The sequence below is a fragment of the Prionailurus bengalensis genome, chromosome B4 (assembly GCF_016509475.1).
Source record: "Prionailurus bengalensis isolate Pbe53 chromosome B4, Fcat_Pben_1.1_paternal_pri, whole genome shotgun sequence".
Classification (NCBI taxonomy): domain Eukaryota; kingdom Metazoa; phylum Chordata; class Mammalia; order Carnivora; family Felidae; genus Prionailurus; species Prionailurus bengalensis.
Window position 1 is genome coordinate 22043734 of NC_057358.1, and position 20552 is coordinate 22064285.

The window sequence follows — 20552 nt, forward strand, 5'->3', positions numbered from 1 at the left end:
TACAGTCAAGCCTCGGCCTTGACCCGTTTCTCTGGTTCCGCCCAGCTCTGGTGGAAACTTCCCCCAGGTTCACGCGGGGCTGGGAATTAGGTGGGAAAGGCCAGGCCCCCTTGATCCCTTTACAGCAACTTCTCAGCACACAGCGGTGTCTGTTCAGAGTAGGCACCCTTGTGGCGGACCAAAGCGAGCACCTTCCTAGGACCTCTCAGAGAGAGTGGAGGCCAAGAGGACCCTGAGAGGACGTTTCCCGTCCACACCCCGCCTCCTTCCCATGGGAGGTGAAAATCAACCCTCTCGCACGGTTTACTCCTCTCTTCTTCCTAAACATCCAGCGCAGTGTTTTAAAGGCGCCCAGAGCATCCTGCAACTTTGGGGAAAGAGAGCGCCCGACTCCCGCTCTCCCACTGCCCCTGTCGCGTTAATCCGTTTCCTTTGGTCGCTTTCAAACTCGCGTGGGTAGTATTCCCGGATCCCCGCCCCAACCTGGAAGCGAGCGCCCCCGGCTGTTCACGGCAGCCCCTCGGCGCCTGTTTGCAGGGAGCTCGGCTTCTGGCTCGTCGCAGATCCAGCTGCGGTTCCGACCGGTCCCCAGCCTCGCGAGGCACACGCGCGCGTGCACACACACGCGCTCACACTCCCGCTCACACTCGCGCATCCTCGCTCCCGGCACCCCACCCTCCGAGCCGCTCCTCCGCGGGGTGGGGGGGGGGTGGGGTGACGTCAGGACTGCAGTCCCGAGGAGAGCGGCTGGAGAGGGTTGCGCGCTCCTCGCCTAGGAAGCTGGAGGCGCACTCGGGCAGGCGCCGCTCGCGCGCTCCTCCCTCTCCTCTGCACCCGCTGTCACGCTGCCCGCCCGCGGGGGAGCCTCGCGAGCCTCCAGGTGAATTGAAAGTCGTTTCCGGGGGAGGACGGAGAGGGTGCTGCAGTCCTGGCAGGCACTGAAACTGCAACTCGGACAGAAACGACCCGGCGGAGGAGCGGGCGCGCGGCGGCGTGCGCAGCCTCCCCGGGCTGCCGGAGGCGGCCGCTGCACAGCTCGCCGCGGAGCGCGGCGGCCGGACCTCCGCCCCGGCACTCCCCGCCCCGGGCGCGCTCGCCGGGGAGAGACCCCCGAGTCCTGCGCATTTCGCAGCTGCGCCGGCGTGGGGAATGAGAGCGCGGTGGCTCCGGGTCGCCGCGGAGCAGCTGCCGGTGGGAGAGAGAGGCGAGGCGAGGGGGCGGCAGCCTCGGCCCGAAGTAAGTGCAGCAGAAGTTTGCGTCGGTTTCCCCGCCGCTCCCCTGGAGCGAGTGGCAGGCACATCTCCTCCCCTCGTTCTCTGAGGACGACGAGGGCACACTTCCGAGGCAGTCTCGCCCGGGAGAGAAAGTGAGCCTTACCACAGGCGGGCGAGGACCCCGGGAGAGCCAGGGCAGGGAGGGATCCCGAAGGGGGGGGGGCGGTGAGGGGGTGCCAGAGGCAGAGACCCCGGCTGGGGTGAGGGACGCGAGAGGAGCCCGAGCCTGGAGCTCTGAGAGCGGGAGGGGGTGGCGAGAGTGAAGGTGGAGGTAGTCACACCTATGCTGGTGACCTTGGCGTGCCCCCCTGGAGCGGCGAGCCGGGGGCTTGTCAGAGGCTGGAAACGGCGCGGCTAGAATATTGCGTGGCTCCTTACCCGGGGCCGCGCTGAGGCCATCGCGCTTCCGGACGCCGGACGACGGGGGCACGAGGAGCGAGAAGCCGGCGCGAGGCGGCGACGCTGGAGGGTGGGGACGCCGGCGAGCGCGGAGCCCGCGCTCGGAGCGCGAGGTTGGGGGTGCTCCGAGGCGCTCCAGCCTCCGCGCGGGAGACCCCGGTCGGGGGAGGAGGCGGGCGTGAAGCCTCAGGTCGCTGCGGTGGCCGTCGGGCGCCTCTGGAGCCTCGGTGGCTAGAGCTCCCAGTCCGGAGCAGGCTGACCGGCGGGCGGCGGCGCGCCTCCGGCTGCCCCCCACCCTGCGCCGGTCCCCCCGAGTCTGCAGGCGCTTCCCCGCCCCGCCGCCAGGGCCGGACGCCACCGGGCTTGCCCGAGACCCTAGCTCCCTGCTCAGCCGTTCGCGGGGCCCGTTCAGCTCTTCTTTGGCTCCTTCCTCTCTAACCGGACTCCCGAAGGAGGTTTTATCTTTTAACTTGACCGAACTTCTGATGGGGACCAAAAAAAAAAAACTTCACGGAAGCCGCGCGCCTCGCTAGGAACAGAGCCCCGCGGAGGGCAGGCGGGGGCGCCGCGGGCCGGCTCGCCGGCCCTCTCCTCTCCTGGGAGGGTTGTCAGGGAAGTTTGGACAAAATGTGACGCGATTATTCTGGGAAGGCCACGAAGGCATCTTCTTCCAGAGTAGGACCGTCAGTGCCTGGGAGTCCGGTGTCCCACCCGGCTTCTGATACCAAGGGTACATACACTTTGGGCGACGAAGACGATTAATTAAATCCCATCTTTCAAAAAGTCATTCATAATGCATACTGGTCACCCAATTTCATTTACTCCGATTCATTCATTTATTCACGCGGAAACACTTTAGGAGGCCCAGTGTGTGCCAGGCATTGTGTTAGAGGCTGTGGCAACAGAAATGACTGATGTTTGGTTCCAGTATTCAGGGAGCTTACAGTCTGGAAGAGCAGTGGTCGGGAAAGAAGATGGAAAAAATACATGTCCTACAGGAGACGGCAGGTGCTACCTGGTTTTCACCACAGTGACTCACACCCATCTCGTTAACTGTGGAGCCCAACATCTGCTGTATTTCATCCACCCTGAAGGCAGCGACACTACCATTCTTTTTGACGCCCAGAGGCCAATAGTGTGCCAAGCACATAGTAGGTCATCGATAAAGTCTGTTAACTGAATGGATGAAGGGATAAGTTATTCATATTGAAGAGTGTTTTGAAGAAAGATAACCATGCTGTATAGTAGTCCCCCTCATTGGAGGGGGAAGGGATCCCTCCAAAACCCCCAGTAGATGCCTGAAATTTTGGAGATAGTACTGAACCCTATACATACTGTGTTTTTCCTTATACATTCATACTTATGATGAAGTTTGACTTGTAAATTATGCAAGTAAGAGATTAAGAGTACCATAATAAAATAGAACACTTATAACGAATACTGCAATAAAGTTATGTGAATGTGGTCTGTCTCTCTCAACATATTGTACTGTTCTCACCCTGCTTCTTGTGATGATGTGAGATGATAAGATACCTGTCTAATGAGAGGAAGGCATTGTGATGTAGCATTAGACTGCTACTGACCTTTTGACCACACCTCTGTGGGTAACTGAAGCCTTGGAAAGTGAACCTATGGGTAAGGGTTGGGGGGCTACTCAACCGGGGGGACATTAAAGAAGAAAGAGAATGAGTTGAAAGGGGAAGGAATCAGGGAGCTGGAGAGGGCAGGAGAAAAATAAAAGATAGGGCTCATGAACATTTGGAAGTATATATTCTTTAACAAACAACTTTTGTCTTCCATTTTAAGCCAGTGGAAATTAGCAGCACTCAACTCCGTGCTCTACGAAATACAGGAATCTCTGTGGATATTTGGGTTATAACTTTTTTAGAGCAAGGCCTTTGTTAATTACCGTATGGGGGTCATGATGCCATGTTCATGTGGATATGTTGATAATATGGTGATTTGGATGTGTCTAGGGGAGACGAACAGGTTGATGAAAGAATACTTTAGAATTCCCAAAATAATTCCTTCAAACATCTTTTAATATTTTGCTACTTAATGTGCAAATTTCTACTCGTGTATTTTAACTATATTTAATTTAAACTCAATTAAAATATTGATACAGAGATTTTAGCAATGAAGATTAAACACATGTGCAAGACTCTCCTTGGCTTAAGTAATTGAACCCATTGCACAGGTAGAAATTCCCAGGTGAATGATAAGGGTTTTTCCCCCCATTAATTTTTTTATTTTTACCAAAAAACTAAAACTTCATATATTTTTATTATGTGCAAAACAGAGCTACTTCTTTTTTTTTAAAACCAGTATTTTTCAACAGTAATAATAACTTGGTGATCTGAGTCAAGAGCTTATAGGTATTAATCCTGGATTTAGTTATTGGAAGCTTTTGGTGCTATGTGATTTGGAGCCATTCTAGAATTTTTGTCAACCTCATTTTCTCTACTTATGAAATAAGATTATTTTACTGAAATGATTTAATTTGTCTTTTAAAATCAGAGTTTGTCAACGTAGAGTGTGCTGGGTTTAGATATTGTACTCTGTAGTTGATGTCATTAATTTGGTATACCAGCACTGAGTAGCAATTGGTAATTAGCAAATAGAAAATAACCCATATTTTCTATCATTAGGTATTTTGAAGATGTTTTAGGACATTGTCAGAGTTCTGGGAAGAGTTTTGTGATTGTGGACAATGTATGGTGACTAAAAATTGTATTTTAGGAGGAACTATAAATAAATACTAAAAATGGTAGCTAAACTTCGGGATTCTTTAACCAGACACTGAAATGTTTCTTCCGTTGTGGATATTTGAATTGAATTGTTACTAGAATTGCACTGGTAGATCAAAAGACCATTTGAATGAATCTTGTAGATTTTACAAGGAGTACATTCTAGAGGGTAGGACTTTATTTTGGAAATGTAGTTAGGGTACAAACATGCTGAGGTTATAGGAGTGTGAGGTTGAAGATTACTGAGCATAGAAATGATCTAGCCTTGTTTTTGCAGATGAGAAAACTGGGGCCTAGAAAGGTGAAGGATCTAAATTTCCCAGGCTCACATTCATATGCACGAGAGTCCTGTATAGTGTCCATTCTAGGCCTGACAAGAAATCACACCCTCAGGGCACCTAAGCACAGGGGCACCTTAATGGATCTGCTATCCATGGATTTCCTCTTTTCTCTCTCTCCAGCTCACATCCTGTCTTTGGTCCCACCTCTGAGAAAGGTCCCACCTGCCAACCTCCTACTGTCCCCATTCCTGCTGCCTTTCCAGGTCCTTGATGGGACAGAGCAGTGAAGGACTTGGTCAAGGGTCCATGAGTTTCAGCCTCACACACAGGTCTAGCCTAGGCAGAACTGTGGAATAAATTAAGTTTGGATTGGGTGCTTCCCACATGTACTTTCCTACATTTTGCCACCACTGCACATCATAGGATCACAGTTTCAGGGCCAGAAGGGGCTTTCGAGATCATGTGGTCTCTATATAGATCATCTATAAGATGAGGGAACTCTGGCCTGGAAGAGATTCTGTGACAGTCATATTGTACAGGACCCCATGAATCGAGTTCAGATTCTTCTTGGCTGCTGTGTTCTGTCTCCACTGAACAATGCTGGTGCTGGCTGGTGTTTGATCACTCTGTTAACATAAATAAGCATGTGAGTTCTGGAAGGAGACAACTTGTGTTTATGTTCTAACTCTGTCTTTCCCCAGCTCCACAACCATGGGCCATTACTTAAGTTCCTAACACCTTTGTTTGTGTATTAGCAAATTTTTGTTTTGTTTTATATGTAGGTATGGGTGTATTTGCATAATCATTTCTTTATTACTTCCACTTTAGGTTGTAAGTGTTATAAGGGAAGGAGCCAGGTATTTCTTGCTTCTGTATGTCCATTGTGTCTTTGGTACACAGTGGATACTCAGTTACCATTTGTTGAAAAAAGGAATGAATGAATGAATGAATGAATGAGTATACAATGACAGAGTGAAGGAGGGAAGTATCACTTAGGTAGAATTGGAATTCTTAATATGAGAGCCATATCCTTCTAAAGATTGTAAATCTGAAATGCTGTTCTCTTTGCATATCACTTTCTGGGTAGACGGGACCCTGAGATGCCCCGTCACCAAGCCTACTTTTCTCATTTGCTCCTCCTTTAAGCAAGTGACTGCTCCATTGTTCGGATTGCTTGGGCCCAAAACTTTGGAGTCACCCTTGCATTCTCAAATCTTGCGGCTGTGCCTTCAAGATGTATTCCAAATCTGACCAGTTCTCACCACCTGCCTTGCTACCAGCCAAGACAAAGCCTCTACTATTTCTCACCTGGATTATTGCAGTGGTCTCCTTACGTCTTTCTTGCCCCACCCCAAGTCTAGGTTCAGTACACAGTCAGGCCAATACTACTAACACTGAAGTCAGGTCACACTACTCCTGTGCTTACATTGTACGTCCTCACATCTTACTCTTATAGTTCATTTACATCTTCCCGTTTCTTTCAGAGTAAAGGAAACAATCTAGTCCCTTCTAGCCCTTCTGACCTCTCCAACTTCCCCACAATCACTGTGTTTCTTCCATACCGATGTCCTGCCTGTTCCTGCAACATAGCAGGTATGCTTTCTGCAAAGCAACTTTGAACTTGTTCTACCCTTTGTCTGGAATGCTCTCTCCTAAGCACCTGCTGATACTCTCACTCTCTTCAAATCTTCTTCTTAAATTCCTTCTCTTAATAGGGCTTCTCTTGGCTGCCCTATTTAAGATTATACCCCTCTAACTTTTTATCCCTCCTTTCTTGCACTAATTTCCTTTTTAGCTCTTATGACTACAAATACCATATACTCTATTCAAGTACATGCTTAATCAGTATAAGATATTACTCTTATGGCATCATCTCTGGTTTCCTGGCCTTTTTGTCTCTCCTTTGACCAGGTTTATGGTCAGAGGCAGAATTCTGCCAGGATCCTTAGCTAGTCTATTTGGAAATGACCTTGAAGGAATCCCAAAGGTTGCTTACATCTGCTGCTAGAAATAATTAGGAAATAAAATGCAGTTATCTCTCCAAGATATGACCTAATCATTTCCATGAAATACCTCTGACCAGGGGCTTCTGGAAGGTTGCTGCTGTAAGGTCCATCTTTGGGGCGACAGTATCACATTCCATCATGCTGTCCATGCACGTCATCTCCAAAAGGGGTAAGGGTCTTCTTCCCCTAAGGGATCACATTGTATTTCTTAAATGGCAGTGTCAGTGGGAGGCTGGGAAGAATGGCATTCCAGGGGTCAAAAGTAGAGATCGGGGTCAAACTGGAAAACCAAGCTGTTTCTGGAACATTATTTGTTAATGGAGTCACCTACTGAAGTCAGGATTAAGAACAGGAAGGGGAGAGGGAACTGAGAGAGACTTTGTAGATTAGCTCGTTGACCACCCAGGTTGGATTTTCACTGCTTTTCTTTTTCTTGTCTCCTGCTACTGGGTTTTCTTCTTGCCTGTCTTAACATGACTATTCTCATTGGTTGTCCTGAGGAGGAGTTATGAAACCATATCCATGGTTTCATGGATACCATGATATCCATGAAACTCATTAACCAATGAGACACTACGTGAAAAAATAATGGTTAAGATGGCACCTCTAAAGCTATCCCCAAGGCTGGGAACAGCCTGTGTGCTGAACAACACTCCTTAATTGCTTGATAATAGGCTGTACCTGTTTAATGCACTGTTGGCTGAACTGATAGGATGTTTTTATGACTTCTTCCAGGGTATTGTGAGCAGATATAGTGCCTATGTGTTAAAGTTGGGTACACTATTATATTTCTATAAAATTATCATACTAGACTCTGCAGCTTATAATTCGGGCTAGCTCAGAGCAGTCTCGAGCTCAGGGCAACTTGTAAAATTGACTCAACAGACAGTATTTTTAGTCCTAAGTGCTCATAATAGTTTTGCCTTAACAGAGAAAAGTGTTATGTTGTGCCCATTTTTTGCTCTAGAAATAGAAAGAGAGCCTTGGGTTTAGTGCTTGTAGGTTACCAGTTCTGTTCTTAGCACTCTCTGTGACCTTGTCCAATTTACATTAGTTTAGAGTCGCTTTCCTGGAGCCAGGAAAAGTTACCACAGCAGCAGAAATGGGGCCAACAACCTTGAAGTATAGCTGTGAGAAATCCATTTTCCTGTAACTGTGAAAGATGCAGCCAGAGCAATTCTTCAGGAGAGACCATGTGTGTTGGGGGCGGAGGCAGTGGTATGAACTCAAGGATAGAAACCCAAACTATCATAACAATAAGAAGAAAGAGGTGGGTGACTTTTAGCTTTCCAAACAACTGGTGTACACGTATATTTTTGTCTAGTTTACAAACACATTTTGTTCTGAGTGTTTTTCCCAAGTAGGTTGTTTGGAAATATTGTGCTCATAGAAACAATGTTAGATGTGGCATTCAGGGTCCCAGATGCCTTGGGAAAAAGCTACTTAAATCACTTCCGAGCATTAGAACATAATGCTATAGTTTGATTTTTCATATGAGAAGATGAGTATTAATTTCTAACTAATAAAATACTAATCTCCATCTTGTTACGTTATGAAGATCTAGGTTGCCATTCTTGTAAGTAGCCTCTCTCTTGACTCCTTACAAGTTTGTTCAACAGGAGAATACAGCTGACCTTTGATTTGGGGTGCTGACCTCCATGCAAGTCAAAAAGCTGCACGTAACTTTTGACTCCCCCAAAACTTAACTAATAGCCTACTGTTGGATGGGAGCCTTATCGATAACATAAATAGTCAATTAACACGTATTTTGTGTTATATGTATTATAAGCTGTATTCTTACAATGAAGTAAGCTAGAGTTAAGAAAATGTTATTAAGGAAATCATATGGGAGAGAAAATACAGTTACAGTACGATATTGTAAAAAAAAAATCTGTGTATGAGAGGACCCACGCAGTTCAAACCCACATTGTCCAGGGGTCGACTGTGTGTGTTTATTTCTTTACGAGCTTTTAAAAACAAGTATATAAACTCAAGTTAATAAAGCTTACGTAAATAAATAAATAAAGTGCATATCAACAGTAAATATGTAGACATCGTTGAGAATTAAGATTCATGCAAGGCAAATATCAGTGTCGATACTGGGAATTGGGATGTTCTTCTAGCTTTTGCTGGGACCCCATTCTGCACAAGATAAGGGGGCTTGGTTTGTTGAAAACCGGCTCAGAGTTCTGATGCTGGTTTTCTCAATCGCATCTGTGTCCTTGACTCACCAGACCCCTAAGACTGGATGCTGGCATCTAGTACCCCTTTGTAGAAGACACAGAGCAATTATCCTTTGCCTCTCTACTCTGTCATCCTTCCGTCTGTCCTGCAGTCTCCCTCCCCTATCCTTCCTCAGCATTCTGGTCCTTCAAGCACCTTTATGCAATGTGGGATCTGTCCTCCCTCTAGTGGTGGTCAGGAAATTGTCCCTTCCCATTGCCTCCCTCCCCACCCCCAGCTTTATTGAGATGTAATTGACATATAACATTGCACAAGTTTACGATGTACAAAGTATAACATCTTCATCATGTCACATAATTACCATTTCTTTTTTTGTGGTGAGAACATTTAAAATCTACTGTCTTAGCCATCCATTGCGTGGGTTAACGCCAGGAGCTTGTTTTTACCTACTACACTCTTGGCAGTGACTGGGCATGTCACCTCCCAGCAGCCTTCAGAGACCTGGGCAAGGAGATTCTCCTGGCAGGCACTCACACATAGAATGGGTGTGTCCGGGCACAGTAGGGGCAAGGGGCAGGGAGATCAGGGACAGTCACTCTGAGACTCTTAAGTTTTCTTTGGAAGACCCCAAACATTACCCTGTGCACGTCCCTGTCTATTCCATTTCCAGCTTTGTATCATGGTATCTTACCTACACATTCCCAGTGGACCAGAAAGTAGGTTCAGGGCTTACATTTTTTACTCAGTGAATCGTAGACACAAAAATATAGATCCAAGAATCATCACATTTGTTCTATAAAGGTCCAGATAGTAAATAAATATTTTAGACTTTGCAGCCTACATTTGGGTGTTGTCACATATTCTTAAAAAATTTTTTTTTAATGTTTATTTATTTTTAAGAGAGAGAGAGCGAGAGCGCGTGAGCACAAATGGGGGAGGGGCAGAGAATGAGAGAGAGACAGAATCTGAAGCAGGCTCCAGGCTTTGAGCTGTCAGCACAGAGCTTGATGTGGGGCTTGAACTCACCAACTGTGAGATCATGACCTGAGCCGAAGCCGGAGGCTTAACGGACTGAGCCACCAGGCATCCCTCTTTTTTTTTTTTAAACAACATTTGAAAATATAAAAACGATTCTAAACTATAAGCAGTACAAAAAAAAAATATGCTGAAGGTTAGATTGGGTCAGTGGGTCTTAGTTTGCTGAACCCTGTAATAGATGATCAGGGTAGATCTTCAGAAATTTTAATTTCAGAAATTTGAATTTTATAATTTATAAATGTATAATAAATATATATTATAGTGAATGTATAATAAGATATATATAATTATATATATATATATAAGTATTTATATTTATATCTATATTTCACACATAATGGGTGAAGTTATCCTGAGCATTTCACCGTAGGACCCAGATTGGGTCTTTGTTGGAAGAATGAGGTCTCTGGGAATTGGGGGTGTGGAGAGGCGAGGACACTGAAGATGGGGACCTCAGTGGTAAATAAAGAAAAGCATGGCCTCAGGGCATCTTTTTTCATCCCTTAAAACAAACAAACAAACAAACAAACAAACAAACGGTTTTATTGAGATAAAATTCACAGGTTATAAAATTCATCCATTTAAAGTATACACTTCACTTTTTTTAGTGTATTCATAGGATTATGCAGTGATCACCACAGTCTAGCTTTAGAACATTTCCATCTCCCCTAAAAGAAACTCATACCATTAGCTCATTTGCCTTTCCCCCGTGACCTGCCTGCTTTGCCAGTCCTGCCAATCCCTAAAAACCACTTATCTACTACTTGTCTATTCCGGACACTTCATATAAATGGAATCATACAACATGTGGTCTTTTGTGACTAGCTCTTTCACTTAGTGTAATGTGTTCAAGGTTCGTCCATGTTGTATCGGCACTTCATTTCTTTTTGTTGCCAAATAATAGTCCATTGCATGGATAGACCACATTTTGTGTATCCATTCATCGGTTGATGGACATCTGGGTTGTTTCCAATTCTCGGCTGCTATGAATAATGCTGCTGTGAAGGGTTTTGTACAAGTCTTTGTGTGGATATATGTTTTCATTTCTCTGGGGTGGATGTCTGGGAGTGGAGCTGTTGGGTGATGTGAGTGGAGTTGTTGGGTGATGTGGTGACTTCGGTTTAACATTTTGAGGAAATGCCAAACTGTTTCCCAAAAAGGCTGCATCATTTTACATTCTCACCAGAAGTCCTTGAAGGTTCCATTTTCTCCATTTTCTTGCCAATATTTGGCTTTTGTTTTTGATTATAGCCATCCTAATGGGTGTGAAGTGTATCTCATTGTGGTTTTGATTTGCATTTCCTTAATGACTAATGGTACTGAGCCTCTTTTCATGTGTTTATTGGACATTTATGTATCTTCTTTGGATAAACATCTATTTAAATACATTGTCCATTTTGAAATAGAGTTGTCTTTTTAGTACTCGTTTGTAAGTTGTCTAGATATAAGTTCCTTGTAAGATATATGATTTGCAATATATTCTTCTTTTTTGGGGGTTGTCTTTTCACTTTGAAGATGGTTTAGTTTGCAGTACAGAAGTTTTGATAATTTGAGTAAGTACAATTTATCTATTTTTTCTTTCGTTGCTTGTGCAAATTCAATAACATTTATTGTTAAGTTTTCTTCTAAGTGTTCTATAATTCTAGTTCTTGCTTAATTTAGGTCTAATACATTTTGAGTTAATTTTTGTATATGGTGTGAGGAAGACGTTTAACTTTATTCTTTTGCGTGTGGATATCCAGCTGTCCCAGCACCATTTGTTGAAGAGTTTAATTGTCTTGGCATCCTTGCTGAAATCAATTGAACATAAATGTGAGGGTTTATTTTTGAACTCTCAGTTTTATTCCATTTATCTGTATCTGTGTCTATTTTTTTTTATGTCAGTGTCACATTGTCTTGTATACTGTGGTTTTGTAGTAAATTTAAATTGGCAAGTGTGAGTCCTCCAGCTTGGTTCTTATTTCTCAAGATTGTTTTGGCTCTCTGAGTCCCTTGAATTTCCATTTAATTTTAGGATCTGTTTGTCAAATTCTGTTAAAATAGCCAGCGGGGATTTTGGCAGGAATTGTGTTAAATCTGTAGATCAATTTGGGGAGTAATACCATATTAACAATACTAATTCTTCTAATGTATGAACATATATGGCTTTCTATTTATTTAGGTCTTTAACTTTTTCATCAATGTTTTGTGATTTTAAGAGCATAAGTATTGCACCTATTTGTTAAATTGTTCTTTGGGATTTCTTCCTTTCCAATCTGGATGCTTGCTTTCTTCTTCCCTCGTTCCCCCCTTCCCTTCCTTTCTTCCCCCGCCCCCCCCTTCCTTCCTTCTTTTTCTATTTCCTTGGCTAGAATCTATAGAACAATATTAAATAGAAGGGTGACAGTGGATATCCTTGTTTTGTCTCTGATCTTAGGGGGAAAGTATTCAGTCTTTCACAATTAAGTATAATGTCACCTGTGGGTTTTGTATAGATACCTTTTCTCAGGTTGAGGAAGTTCCCTTTCTCTTCTTGGTTTGTTGAGTGTTTCCATTATAAAATGCTATTGGATTTTGTGAAATGCTTTTCCTGAGTCTATTGAGATGATCAAATGATTTTTGTTCTTTATTCTATTAAAGTGATATATTACATTAATTGATTTTCAGATGTTAAGCCAACAATGCATTCCTGGGATAAATTCCACTTGGTTGTGTTGTGCAGTCCTTTTTATATTTTGCTGAAATTTAGCTTGCCGGTATTGGTTAAGGATTTTTGCATTTATATTCAGAAGGAATATTGGTGTATAATTTTCTTTTCTTGTGATATCTTCATCTCATCTGGGTATCAGGGTAATAGTGGCCTCTCCTCTTCTGTTCTTCATTCTTTTTTTTTCTTTAATTTTTTAATTATGTTTGTTTTTGAGAGGCAGAGAGAGACAGAGCGCCAGTGGGGGAGGAGCAGAGAGAAAGGGAGACACAGAATCCGAAGCAGGCTGCAGGCTCTGAGCTGTGGGCACAGAGCCCGATGCCGGGCTCGACCTCACAAACTGTGAGATCATGACCTGAGCTGAAGTCGGACGCTTAACCGACTGAGCCCCCAGGCACCCCTCCTGTTCTTCCTTCCTGTTCTAAGTGCTTCAGGGACTAGCACAAATGCAAGATGGGAAGAGGAGGGAGTCAGGGGTTGTTGTGGATCTCAGGTGGCAGCACGGGTATGGGGAAGAAAACCCCAATAGAGTCTATAGAAGACACAGGATTCTTGGTTCCCACATGGACGCCAGGCTGGGGGCCTATTATTGGAGATATCTTATGTATAGGATGTGTTCTATTCTGTTCTTTTTATACATATATTCATTTGGAGTAGTCATCGCCTACTGTGTGATAGGAAGGGCATTTACTACTGATAAGTTTAAATAGATGAAATTCCTTTCCTATGAGAATGCACAGTTTAAAGGAGTAGGCAGATTCAATAAAATAATCACAAATTAAATGTAGCATTACAACTGTATGTGTTCAGGATGATAAAAGGGAGGTTCCTGGTGTCCTAAGAGTATGTAATCAGAGGGGCACCTGGGTGGCTCAGTCGGTTAAGCGTCTGACTTCAGCTCAGGTCATGATCTTGCTGTCCGTGAGTTCGAGCCCCATGTCGGGCTCTGTGCAGACAGCTCAGAGCCTAGAGCCTATTTCAGATTCTGTGTCTCCCTCTCTCTCTGCCCCTCTCCTGCTCATGCTCTGTCTCTCTCTCTGTGTCTCAGAAATAAATAAACGTTAAGAGTATGTAATCAGAGAAGTTGGTCAAGTGTTCTGGTGAAGGCTCCGCCTCAAGAGTGAGTCATGGCGGCCAGTGTGGGTGGAGTGCACAGAGCAAGGAGGAGGCAGGTAGAAAGAGCCAGACCACTCGCGGCCTGCAAGTCCAGGCTACAGGCCTGCACCATTATCCTGACAGCTAGCAGTATGTTTCACTTTTTAAATTTCCCTGTCTGGATTCACCGGTCATATTTTTGTTTCACGTTCTCCTTAAAGAAGGAAATATCCCTCATCATTGCTGCTATTTCCATTTATTTTAGGTTTTTACTTTTATGGGGCTCAGAGTGGAGACAGATGGTGGGGGGGGACATGGAATAGAATGAGGGATGGAAAAAATGGCTTTAGGCTGGTCCTTGAGAGAATTAAGGGAGAAAAGAATACGACAAGGTTATGTTTGTTGAAGGGCGGGAGAAAAAAGATGGGAGCTGGAAGGATGATGGGCATGCACCTGGCCCACTCCCCTAATTTCATAGGTGGACACACAGGCCCAGAAACACCAGGTGACTTCTCTGCTCACATAGCCTGAAACAGCAGAGTCGAAACACCTCTCTGCCTGCCCACCTCCCTTCTGAATGCTCTTCCCTCTGGCCAGCACTAGTTCTCAAGCTGAGCTCTAAAGGAAAAGAAGCCGCTGGTCAGATAGAGAATGAAGGGAAGGAGGCTTCAGGTAGTGGGGCTGATACACCAAAGTCCTTGAGGCGGGAGAGAGCTTGAAGGCAGACATTCAAGATGGCCGCTCTGCTTGGAGCACAGGTGGTGAGACATGAGGGGAGAAAAGAGGTCGGGGCTTCCTCACAAAGGGTCTTGTAGGTTGGTAAGGAGTGTGGATCTATTTATTCTTAGCGCAGCGTGAACAGTTTTTGTTAAGGAGGGGAGTAACATGAAAGCACTGACGTATTAGGAAGATGATTTGCTACTTTGTGGAGAAAAGGTTAAATGGGGCCAGAGCAGAAGTGGACAGGCTAAAGATTTGGTGGGAGTTAGAATTTACAGGGCTTGATGATGTTACCACTGAGACATTGGGGGAACTTCCAAGAAGTTGGATATGCTTAGAGTAGAGAAAGGGGCAGTGTGGATCCTCCCTAGGGAGGTGGGTTATTCTTGAAGCAGATGTATGGGCTCTCACTGAAGCTGCCCCACCAGCAGTGGGGAAAAACTCCTAGAGGAAAAGAAACTTCGGCCCACCTGAAATGCTCTCCCTTCTTTCCTCACGGACAAATGTTTACCAATTTTTCAAAGCCTGTCTCAAATATTACCTCTCCTGTGAAACTTCAAGTTGGTTGACATTTATATAGCGTTTATTATGCCTATCTAGCCCTTATTAGTATGTCGATGTTGCCCTCATTGTGCTTAAAGTGCTATTATTATTTCTGTTTAACACACAGCAACATGAAGCACAGAAAGATTAGTCACCAAGAGGCAGCCTGGCTCCACAGACCCATGCTTAGCCACTTCGCTGTGTGGCTTCTTGCTGGGAGCTCTCTGTGCCCAGTGACTGACTCCTTCTGTTGCTTCCAGGGACCTCTGTGACAGCACTTTTCGTAGCGTGTGAAGTGTTGATGTTTTGAGTGTTTTTCTTCTCTGGTAGAGAGTGAACAAATTGAAAGCAGGGACTGTGTATCGTTGACTTTCACGTCTTCAGGGCTGGGTACGTAATAGATGCCGGATGCATGCATGCATGAATGAATGAATGAATGGACGTGAATGAATGGATGGATGTCTGAGAGAATAAGAAAGGAAAGTAGCAGGCGTAGAATAGGGCTTTCTGTAACCTTCTGCAGCCTGTATTTTTCTAGGCCAAAGAATCCCTGAGCTGCATTATAATTCAGGCCAGTGTCACTTCTGGCTTTGCCATCATATTGTTTTAGAATTTCCATTCGTGCTTTGTTGTGTTCTAATCAAATAATGCTATTCTCAGTTAAACAGATGATGAAGCTTCTGCTCTGGCAGGTATTATGCTCTTTAAACAGTTGCCGTGTTGTCACCAAGGACATTTCTGCATCTGATATTGATTTAAATATTCAGTTATGAATGTCAGGAAGACAACTTTATTTATAGCTAATGAGGATTGTATTGGCTGAAGAAATCGGCAACGTGAACAAGATAGTACATGCTTGTTAATTCAGTGTGAGTGAGGAGAATAGCCTCGTCGATCAGCATTCACAAGGCTTTTTGTTCTGTACTGATATAAAATTGCAAAATACTGGGTGTTATGATTTTACTGTATTTTAGTGTCAAATAGTGAAAGTATTTTTGGGAAGTTTATTGTATTTTGCAGACGATTCACGTCGGATTGAACTTTTACTCAAATGTAGATTTATACAGGTGTGCCTTGATTTTGAAAAGTTTGTTTCACAAAACCCGAATTGCAGAACAGATAAGCTGGAAACAAAAGAGTATTTGGGTAGTTCATTGAATATCTATAGAGTAGGTATGATGAGTTTAGGGGCTTGGGTCCCCATCTACTCTTATTCTCCAGGATTCTGATCAATAACGCAAACCAACCAGGCAAGATCACTAGCCAGATGGAAAATATAAATAGGGATTCTGTTTGTCTGTATAATCTTCCATGCAGGATTTTGTGAAATCTGTATTAGTGTGTGTGCTTTAGGCTTCATTCAAAGTGGGACTTTTTACTCCTACTTTTTATTGAGAATTGGGCCCCACAAACTCGAGTGTGCTTGCAAAGGGAGAAAGGGACTAGATATTCAGAGCAAACCCTATACCACTTGCTTGGATGTGGAAGGGGCTGGCAGGCTGCTCCGAGAAGGTATGGTGGGTAGAATAACACACCCCACCCCCACTTCCCGCGTCCACATCCTAATTCCCAAGAGCTATGAATAGTTTATCTTACATGGTGAAAGAGACTTGGTGGATGTGATTATGTTAAGGATGTTGAGAGAGAGGTATTATCCTGGGTTATCCAGGTGGGCCCATTAAAATCACAAAGGTCCTGGGGCACCTGGGTGGCGCAGTCGGTTAAGGGTCCGACTTCAGCCAGGTCACGATCTCGCGGTCCGTGAGTTCGAGCCCCGCGTCAGGCTCTGGGCTGATGGCTCAGAGCCTGGAGCCTGCTTCCGATTCTGTGTCTCCCTCTCTCTCTGCCCCTCCCCCTGTTCATGCTCTGTCTCTCTCTTTCCCAAAAATAAATAAACGTTGAAAAAAAAAATAAAATCACAAAGGTCTTTATAGGATGGAGTCAAGAGGGCCACAGAAAAAGGTGTGAGGACAGAAGGACACACTGAAGTGATGGAGGGCCACAAGTTGGGGGATGTGGACCATCCATAGAAGATGGAAAAGGCAAGAAAACAGAGTCTTTCCTAGAGCCTCTCGAAAGAGCACCTTCCTGCTGACACCTTTGATTTTAGTTAGCCCCATGAGACTTCTGACCCGCAGAACTCGAAGATAATAAAGTGCTGTTTGTTTAAGCCACTCACTTAGTGGTAATTTTTTACAGTAGCAATAAAAAATGAATACAGAAGGTTTGGGGACCTGTCCAGATGTGCTTACCACATGGAACAAGAAACTAAAGACAGCCCTCTGGGTCCAAGTGAAAGATGAAGTACCCCTGCCCACTAGTAAGACATCGTCCAATTAACAGCAAGCCTGGACAGATCAAACCAACCAGTCTTCTGCCCTGGGATACAGCGAGCGAGAAAATGGAAGCCAATGAAGCCATCTCAGTGGGGTGAAGTTAACTCCAGGAATCAGAGACTTACACGACCGTTGGACGCTGGGAGAGCCACGCCCAGGATGCCCACTTTCAAGAAATCTGGAAGTGTGGGAGTCCCAGAAGGGTGCCAGATCTCTGGGTCAAACCTCTGTTGTCTGCTGACACCCGGGAGCCTGCCTGTGGCTCATCCAAAAACAACAACTTGCACCTTCCAGATCTCACATGAGGCCCTCTCAATGGCGAACTTTTCATAGGGACTTTGCAGGTAAGGGAGAAGTGGAGTTTCTGGACTTAACCTCTCTGAAGGCCAAGGGCTGAACTGTACAAGGTGTCAACACCATCGGGCAGGGATGGTGGAGGCAACATGCTGGCAGAAGCTTGTTTGCTTCTCTATAGTTTGAGGGAGGAATGTGGAAAAAGGAGCTTACACATCCCTCCCTCCAACCCCCCAGTTCCTTTGTTCTCTTAAGCTATTGGGGCTGTAGCCATCATTCTGGGCCCAGTCAGCGGATGTGCTGGCAAATTCTTTAGGTGACTGCAGAGCTGTGCTGGTGAACCCCATTCTGAAGAGAGAGGAGATAGACGTGAAATTGAATGGTCGTGGATACATTTACAATGACTGTGTCCTAATGTAACTACAACTTACCACGTATCTATCTATTTTGAAGCTACATGATTTCAAGGGCATTTTTCTTTGAAGCTTTTAACAAATAATTTAAGCCAATTAATATTCATTGCAAATGTCAGAAGCAGTTGAATTTTATTTTCATAGGGCCTTTGAACTTCTGTGTTTACTGTGAAAGATCAAATGTTATGCTGTTATTTCCACTTTGAAAATTTGATGAAGTTGCACATGTAACTGTAATCTAATTATTAATAGCTATAAATGCCATTTAATTAAATAATGCATGCCTTATTTCTTTTTTTTAAACTTTATTTATGTAAAATGTTTGTTTATTTTTGAGAGAGAGAGAGAGAGAGAGCGAGCACTAGTCGGGGAGGGGCAGAAAGCGAGGGAGACAGGACCTGAAACAGGCTCCAGGCTCTGAGCTGTCAGCACAGAGCCCAACGCGGGCTCTAACTCACAAACCGTGAGATCATGACTTGAGCTGAAGTCGGACACTCAATCGACTGAGCCACCCAGGCGCCCCTGCGATATTTCATATTGCTCTCAATCGAGTATTTTTGGAAGATTTGCACATTACCTGTTCAATCTTTAATTGCCTCTTAAGTGTATAGAATTGCTTCTGATATGCCAAAAGCAACAAAAAGGGGTGGTTGGAGTGGAATGCAGCGGGCAGGCACTTGGTTCTGTGTGTAATCTCAGACGATGGAGACGGGGAACAGCCAAAGTTAACAACAGGAGGTGAGTTGGAATCTCTATAAATTGAGCGGCGAGGGAAGCCACATCGAGCCAAGGTTTCCAACTGTGATCTAAGAGTTTGGAAAAGAGCGAGGGAGGGATATGTCATGGATTAATTGACATAGCAGATGACAGGAGTGCGGAGAGCAAGTTGGTAGGACATCGCTGAATAGAAACGTTTGAAGCTGTCATACTTTGGACTGCGTTTACCGGCTCAGGTACCCAGGATGGCTCTCCCAAGCTCATCTCACACAGGCTCTGGTCTGTACAACTGTGTTCATTTGGCTTTTTGCCCCCTGGTTATCATACTGAGTCATTTCTCCATTTCTAAGACCATAAGGCCAATATCAAGAGCGGTCACTAATATTTCAGTTTTATTTTATCATCAGAAATTGTGTTTTTGTGCTTCCAACACGTTAGTTTGATTCCTACCCAGACAGACTATCGTGGACCAGGAGGCAGGTGCAAAGCCCTTTTCCTGTTTACCAGCGTCATAGAAATGAGAACTTCAATAGTAGTGGCCATTTACAGGTCACATTTTTAGTTAATATGGAAGTTCTGCTCTTCTGTGGTCTAATTATAAAGGTTCTGCCTAATTTTTCTCTGTCTAGGAGCTTGTGTTGATTTGCATGGTGATATTTGTATCATTATTATTAGTAGCAGGAGTTATTCTGACACAAGACACCCATTAAAATTCTTCAGCATCTCTGATAAGTTTGGCTCTAATTCCCACTAGAATATGTGATGTGATTCTGGAGTTGACAATATTCTAAGAAATAGTCAATTTGGATTACTCTGTTCCTCAGCAAAATTAATGCTTAATGATCTCCCATGTCTGGTACTTCTAGGCAGTTTCCTTTATGTCTTTGTTTTCAAACCTACTCTCAAATCTATTCAGCTTAGAGTTCTCTTCTGAAGCTAAACCTGCATATACACTGATTATTACGTACCCCAGGCAGGTATTTTACAGGCAACTCACACTTAATATGTACGAATAGGCAATATAACCCCTTCTTCCATTTCTCCAGATCTATGTTTGCTTATTCAGAGATAGACACCAGCTAGGTGTCAAGTCAGATATCTGAACTTATCTTGGATTTCTTCTTTGACCTTGTCTATATATAATCAGCTGCTGAGACCTGTCAATGAAGGCTTGGGTGGTCCTTCTGTCCTCAGGATAGCTGCTTCTCCTGTGCTCTCATAGCAGAGGCAACTGCTTCTATTATAACAGTTGTTTTATTATACTGTAACTGTTACTTGCGTGTCTGTCTCTTGCTTTTGAGGGTAGAGGAGAGAGACGAGATCTTTCTTCATGTTTATCCCTTTGGCGGTTAGCCCAATATTTGTTTAGTCAATGAAGTGAAGGAAGGAGTAAATAAATTTGATGAAAGTACTATGACCAGGGTTGGTACATAAAATTTCCTAAATAATTTATGTATGATGAGCCTGTGATTCCTTATTTGACTTTACTTCCTCTTTACTATTGAATATTATGCGACCTAATGGTAAAAGCTGTATTAATTTTGGAGTCTCTTTGATGTAGTCGTAAGATTTTACATTCATTTTATGCTTCGCAGTGTGAAGTTTCAAATATATACCAGGGAGATTTAAAATGAACATGAAGTAGATGACTAACATGTAACTTTGGGAATTTCAGTGTCAAAACATATATATTCATTTTCTGTCATCTACAGACATTATCTTTACAAAAAAAATAAGGAAGAACTGATTCCAAAGGAAGTAATCCCATTACCCAAATTTTAACAATTGAACTTGCCCATGAAAAAAAAAAAAAAAAGCT

At 44.1% G+C, this 20552-nt stretch overlaps 1 protein-coding gene across 1 annotated transcript in view; it reads left to right on the forward strand.

The window, feature by feature from the left end:
* Window positions 1-1064: 1064 nt before the first annotated feature.
* The window catches only part of KIAA1217 (KIAA1217 ortholog), a 760759-nt gene continuing 741271 nt past the window's right edge, over window positions 1065-20552 (forward strand). The window contains exon 1 of the mRNA XM_043564643.1: window positions 1065-1236. The gene's annotated coding sequence lies outside the window, so the exon portion shown is untranslated. The remainder of the gene's footprint in view (window positions 1237-20552) is intronic.